We start from the raw sequence: 7,560 nt of genomic DNA on the forward strand, positions 1-7,560 counted from the left end.
CAAAAACAGCAAGCACAGGCTCAGGTTATGGCCATAAGACAAGTCTTTCCAGTCCTAGAAGGAAGGCAAGACCCTCAATTCTGGCTCTCACCTATACAGTAGCCGGGGCTGGTAGTCAAAGACGGGCAACCTCTGACCCAGTCAGGTACTAACCTAAGACAGGAGTTAGGCTATGCCATCTGCCTAAGCTTCCCATGACGGGTAAGGGCCTGATGGGAGGTCAGATGACCTAAGACAGGCACAGTCACCAAGCCATACATTTACTGTATCATAGAAAAAATAGAAGGGGGAACTGTTAGGAGCCAGAGACTTATGGGCCTTAGACTTGGCCTACCTGACAGCCTGTTGCATTGCAAAAGCCTGCAAGCAGGGTTACAGCAAGCAGGATATTAGGCCAAAACATCCTCTGTAGAGCAAGCAGAATAGAACCTCCACCCTTGTTCCTGTCCAAATACTTAGTTTCTCCCCTGTTTCAATATAGTTGATTAGTTCCTTCCCTGCTTCAATGAAGATAATTACTCCCAGGAAACCCCTTCCTTTCTCCCCCTCCCCTAGAGAAGAATATATATATATATATATATATATATATATATATATATATATATATATATATATATATGTAAAAATAAAGAGAGAGGCACTCTTTTCCACCAAGTACGAGTGTCCGTGTGTTTCTTTCTTTTTTTTTTTTTTAATTAATATTTAGCATTATGTGACAGTTTCATAGGCTTTGGGAATCCCCCTCCCCACACCCCTCCCCTCCCCCCTGGTGGATTCCTCCACCTTGATGCAGCATTACAGTTCAAATTCAATCAAGATTCTTTCCTTGCAAACATATACCAAGCATGGAGTCCAGCTACTTATTGTCCAGATGGGTTGAACGGTTTCTTGGGGAGACCATTTCTGGTCCGAAGTCATAGCTGGTATAATATCATCATAGTCAATTAAGAGTCCCAATATAACATCAACAGCAATTTGCAATATTATGGAATTGACATAGTTTTGAGTAACCAGTATGTTAAAAAAAAAAAAAAAAGAACAAAATAACAAAAAACAAGTCCTAACCACAACCTATGATTTGCTCATTGACATTTCAATTTTAGTTTATATACAGGACCTGACCGGACCGGCTGCTATATACCTTGAAAAGGCTATAGGGTACCATTCAGCTGTCTCATATCTATTTCATTTTAGTATTTAGCCATTTGTTGTGTTGAAGTATAATTTTGTTGATCTTGGCAGATCTTGGGATAATCTAGACTGGCTTGTAACTCTAACAAGATATTTGTCGACATTTAATGTGCAGAACATTTTTTTTGGGGGGGGTGTGCAGGAAAATCCTCAACACCATGGTGAGGAGTGACTAATCTTTGTGTCCCACCCAGCAAGGCATGAGCCAATCCATGCCAGCTCTTTCCTGTCAGATTTCAAGCTCTACTTTCTGTTGTTTGTCTATTTATTTTAGGTTTTTTTTTTTTGTATGATTGTTTGTTTGCTGTGAGGGGTTTTCGAAGCGATCCCGATGGTCACTGCGAGGGAGGGCGGGGGTCCAGAGTCGGAGCCAGGCTTGGACCAGAGAAAGCTCTCCTCCCTGGTCCCGAAGGACATTAATTGTTCTTCTGTGTCTGCTGACCGCTCAGAGCTTCTGGTTGTCTTTCCGATGACGTTGGTTTCTGCGAGGTAGTGTTTGGACTTCTTCCATCCCCTGCAGAAGCTCCGGTTGGGGGTGGGTGACCTCAGAGTACTCGGCCTCTGAGGGCATCCAATTCCCTGTGGCCTCCTTGGCAGTTGGGGTATAGTCCTTGTTGCTCGTATTAGTAGTGTTTGTGTTGAAGATCTGGGAGTCTTCGTGGTTGGGATCCAAGCTTCCTCCTTACCACCTGCTCCACTCTGGAGTGCCCCCCTGCTCCACGCACATGACCTCCTGTTAAGAGGTTGTCAGGATTGCACCCGATTCCCCCCTCATGCATTGGTATAGTAGTTTTATTGTTGTTTAGTGCCGCTTTGAGTCTGTTGTCTATGAATTACCAGATTTGACCTTGATAAGCTATATTGTATTTTTTTTGTCTCTCACTCTTTTTGTGGTCTTGAAAGATTTCCCTGCACTCCCTCCCCATTACCGGTTAACATAGCGTATTGAGGGTATAGTAGGTTTTACAGTTTTTTGATGTAGATCTTAAATATTCTGACATTAATTGTTGGTTTATAGATTATATCGTGTTATCTTATTGCATTGGATACAGGTTGTTAGAGATTGCAGTAATATTACAATATACATGTACTATCTTTCAAGTTGTCATCTTTTCATCTCAGATTAAGGCGAACATGTGGTATTTAACCTTTTGGGATTGGTTCATTTCTCTTAGCATGATGGATTCCAGTCGGGCCCATTTGTCCACAAAGAACTGCATTTCGTTTTTTTTTTAATAGCTGAGTAGTATTCCATAGAGTAGATGAACCATAGCTTTCTTATCCAGTCCTCTATTGATGGGCATTTTGGTTGCTTCCAGGTTTTTGCGATTGTAGATTGTGCTGCTATGAACATAGGCGTGCATGTTGGTTTCTTGTGTAGGAGATCTTTTGGATATATTCCTAGGAGTGCTATTGCTGGATCATATGCTATGCTGATTTTCAGTTGTTTGAGTATTCGCCAAACTGATGCCCATAGAGGCTATACAAGTCTGCAGTCCCACCAGCAGTGGAGAAGGGTTCCCTTTTCCCCACAGCCTCGCCAGCAAGTGTTGGTGGTATTATGTATGTGTGCCATCCTTACTGGAGTTAGGTGGTACCTCATTATTGTCTTCATTTGGATTTCCCTTATTGCCAGGGAACTTGAGCATTTTTTCATATGCTTGTTTGCCATTTGGGTTTGTTCTTTTGTGAAATGTCTGCCCATTTCCTGTGCCCATTTCTTGAGCAGTTTGTTTGTTCTGGTATTTTGGTTTCTCTGGAGTTCTTCGTATATTCTGAAAATCAGCCCTCTATCTCCTATGTAGTGTGCGAAGATCTTTTCCCGTTCTGTAGGTTGTTTTTTACTTTGTTGATTGCTTCCCTTGCTGTACAGAAGCTTCTTAGTTTGATGAGGTCCCAATTGTTTATTTTGGTCTCGATTTCTACTGCGTTTGAAGTCTTTTTTAGGAAGTGAGGGCCTACCCCTAAGTGTTGCAGTGTGTTTCCAACATTTTCTTCCAAAAGTTTGAAGGTTTCTGGATGCAGGTTTAGGTCTTTTATCCATTTAGATTCAATCTTGGTGTATGGTGAGAGATGTGGGTCTATCTTTTTGTTTCTGCAGGCTATCAACCAGTTGTCCCAACAGCATTTATTGAACAGACCTTTTCATTTGCTTGGGTTGTTGTCTGTCTTTTTGTCGAAGATTAATTGACTGTATCTGTGTGGGTTTCCATCTGTTGTTTCTATTCTGCTCCACTGATCTTCCTCTCTATCTTTGTGCCAGTACCAGGCTGTTTTGATGACCACTGCCCTATAGTATGTCCATAGATCCGGTACTGTGATTCCCCCTGTTAAGTGCCTGTTATTCAGAGTGGTTCTGGCTATTCGTGGTTTTTTGTGTTTCCAGATGAATCTGTGTATCATTTTTTCCAGTTCGATGAAGAATGCTGTGGGTAATTTGATTGGGATTGCATTGAATGTATATATTGCTTTTGGTAGTATAGACATTTTGATGATATTAATTTTGCCTATCCAGGAGCATGGGATGTTGTTCCATCTTTCGAGGTCTTGTTCTATTTGTTTTTTGAGTGTTTTGTAATTTTCTTCATAAAGGTCATCTACGCTTTTGGTTAAATATATTCCCAGATATTTCATGCTTTTCTCTGTTATTTTGAATGGTAGCTTGTTGGTTAGATCTTCTTCCATCTTGCGGCCATTTGCATACACCATGGCTATTGATTTTTGTTCATTAATTTTGTATCCTGCCACTCTGCCAAATTCTCGTATGAGTTCTAGGAGTCTTTGTATTGAGTTTTTTGGTTCTTCTATGTAGAGAATCATGTTGTCTGCGAATAGTGAAAGCTTGACTTCTTCATTTCCAATTTGGATTCCTTTGATTTCTTTGTCTTGTCTTATGGCTTCTGCAAGTACCTCTAGGACTATATTGAATAGCAGTGGTGATAGTGGGCAGCCTTGTCTTGTTCCAGATCTCAGTGGGAAGGGATCCAGTTTTTCTCCATTTAGTATGATGCTGGCATTGGGTTTTTCATATATTGCTTTGATTATGTTGTGGATTGTTCCTTCTATCCCCACCCTGGTTAGGGTTTTTAACATGAAGTGGTGTTGAATTTTGTCGAAGGCTTTTTCTGCATCTATTGATACTATTATATGGTTTTTGTTTTTCAGTTTTTGGATGTGATGTATCACATTTATGGATTTTTTTATGTTGAACCATCCCTGCATTCCCTGGATGAAACCTACTTGGTCTGGATGAATGATCTGTCTGATGTTTTTTTGTATTCTATTGGCTAGGATTTTGTTGAGAATCTTAGCGTCAACGTTCATCAGGGAGATTGGTCTGTAGTTTTCCTTCTCTGTTAATTCTCTATTCGGTTTGGGGATTAAGGTGATATTGGCTTCATAGAATGAGTTTGGAAGAACTGCTTCCTTTTCTATTGTTTTGAAGAGCTTGTAAAGGATTTGGGTTAGCTCTGGTTGGAATATTTTGGAGAATTCTGTGGTAAAACCATCTGGGCCTGGGCTTTTCTTTGTTGGGAGCTCTTTAATCACTGATTCTATTTCTGATTCGGTAATGGGTTTATTCAGGTCTTCTGTTGCTTCTGGGGTGAGTTTTGGTAAGTGGTGGGATTCTAAGAATCTTTCCATTTCCAAGTGGTTATCGGATTTGTTGGCGTATAGTTCTTTGTAATAATTTCTAATTATTTCCTTAATGGTAGTAGTGTCTGTTGTTATGTTGCCTTTTTCATCTTTGATGCTGCCAATTCTTGCTTTGTCTTGTTTTTTCTTTGTCAGTCGGGCCAGTGGGGTATCTATTTTGTTTATCCTCTCAAAGAACCAGCTTTTTGATTCATTTATTTTCTGAATGGTTTTTTTAATTTCTTTCTGATTTAGTTCTTGTCTTGTTTTGATAATTTCTTGTTTCCTCTTGTTTGTGAGGTCCTTCTGTTGTTGCTTTTCCAGTTCCTGGAGGTGTGTGCTTAATTCCTGCATTTGTTGCCTTTCTTGAGCTTTGATGTACGCGCTAATTGCAATAAACTTACCACGTAACACTGCTTTGGTGGTGTCCCATAAGTTTTGGACATTTGTATCTGGGTTTTCGTTGGTTTCCATAAATTTTTTGATCTCGTCTTTAATTTCTTCTCCAACCCATTGTTCGTTTAGTAGCATATTGTTCAGCCTCCAGGAGTTTACATGTTTCCTGGGACATTTTGAGTTGTTAATTTCCAGTTTCACTCCGTGATGGTCTGAGAAGGTACATGGTATGTTTCTGATATTTTTGTAGTTAGTTAAACTTGCTTTGTGTCCTATTATGTGGTCTATCCTGGAGAAGGTACCATGTACTGCTGAGAAGAAGGTGTAGTCTGTGGCCTTAGGATGAAATATTCTATAGATGTCTACTAGGTCCAGTTGTTCTATTGTTTGTGTGAGTTCTGTGGCTTCTCTGTTGAGCTTTTGCTGCGTTGATCTATCTATTGGTGTTAGTGGGGTGTTCAGATCTCCCAGAATTATCGTATGTTCATCTATGTCTCCCTTTAAGTCCAAAAGTAGTTGTTTCACATAGCTGGGTGCATCCGGGCTAGGAGCATATATGTTAAGAACTGCGATTGGTTCTTGTTGGATCCTCCCTTTCAAGAAGATGTAGCGCCCTTCCCTGTCCTTTTTGACGTTTGTTACTTTGAAGTCCGTATCATCTGAGAATAGGACTGCCACGCCAGCCTTTTTTTCTCGTCCATTGGCATGGAATATTTGTTTCCATCCTTTCACTTTGAGTTTCCTGAAGTTTCTTCTGGTTAGATGCGTTTCTTGCAAGCAGCAGATAGTTGGGTCCTGATTTTTAACCCAGTCTGCTAATCGGTGCCTTTTCAGTGATGAATTTACGCCATTTGTGTTGAGGGTTAATATTGAGAAATTATAATTATGCCGTGACATAAGCCTGTGTTTTTGAGGTTGTTGGTAATTGATTGTCGTTTCCGTGGATGGACTTTATTGAGATCTCCCTGATTGCCATCCTTGCTTATGGCTTGCTTCCTTTTTCTCTGGGAGTAGCACATTTCTAAGGAGATTTTGTAGAGTTGGTTTTGTGTTGGCATATTCTTCTAATTTCTCTTTGCTGTGGAAGTATCTAGTTTCATTCTCGTATACAAATGAAATCTTTGCTGGGTAGAGTATTCTTGGTTGACAGTTGTTCTCTTTCAGTACTTGAAAGATTTTGTTCCACTCCCTTCTTGCCTGGAGCGTCTGTTCTGAGAAGTCGGCAGTGATTCTGATGGTCCTGCCCCTAAATGTAAGCTTCTCTTTGGTTCGTGCTAACCTTAGGATTCTTTCTTTGTATTCATTGGAGGGTAGCTTGATTACCACGTGTCTTGGGGAGGATCGTTTTGGGTCCACCCTGTGGGGAGTCCTCTGGCCTTCCTGAATTTGGATTGGACTCATGTTCCAGGTATTTTGGAAGTTCTCCTGCATAATTTCCTCAAGTACTGGTTGTATGCCTGTTTCTCTTTCCACTCCTTCTGAGAGCCCCATGATTCTGATATTTGACTTCTTGATGTTGTCATTCATCTCCTGGATCATCTTGGTCGCCTTGTGTAGTTGTGACTCTAGTTGGTTAATAATCTGCCTGCTTTCATTCTGGGAATCTTCCAGGTCGGATATCCTGTCTTCTGCTGCTGTAATTCTGTTGGCTAAGCTCTCAACTTTATTCTTCAAGTCCAGGATCTCATTTTTGAGTGATTTTGTTTCTGTGATTATGTGGTTTTTAAAATCTTTGAGTTTGTCCCATCGTTTTTCATTGTCTCTGAAGAGTTTTATAATTATTTTTCTGAACTCCTTATCAGAGACGTCTTCAATTTCTTCATCTGTAATCTCTGTGATTGACCAGGCTTTATGTTGGCTTTTGGGGGTGGAGGAAGCCGTGTCTAGGTCACTACCTTTCTTACTGCATTTCATAATTGTAGCCTAAGGTGTTGCTGAATTCTCACCCTTGACCTCTGTTGCCACCTAGTGGGTGGCCTGAGGTCTTGCTAGCCAAGGTTTTTGTTTTCCTTCGGCCCAGGGAGTTGTTTTTGTTTCCCTTCTGGGTTTCAGGTTTCAGCGCCTTAGGTTTCAGCCTTAGGTTTCAGCGCCTAGGATTTTTTTGTTGTTGTTGTTGTTGTTTTGCTTTGGTTTTTTGTCTGAGGCACGTCTGCTCTCCTTTGGCCTGGGTTGGCCCAGAATTTAGTTTAGCTGTGGTCCTGGGGTAGCTGCCGGCTACCGCACTTCAGGGTCCTAGCGCCCTTCCGGTACCGTAGCGTTCGTTATGTGGGAATGTGTGTTACTTAGCCGTCCCTGTCTTTGCCTGGGTCCCACCAAGGTCACTAATATCACCACCAG

This window comes from Ochotona princeps, chromosome 4 (genome assembly GCF_030435755.1).
Source record: "Ochotona princeps isolate mOchPri1 chromosome 4, mOchPri1.hap1, whole genome shotgun sequence".
NCBI classification, from domain to species: domain Eukaryota; kingdom Metazoa; phylum Chordata; class Mammalia; order Lagomorpha; family Ochotonidae; genus Ochotona; species Ochotona princeps.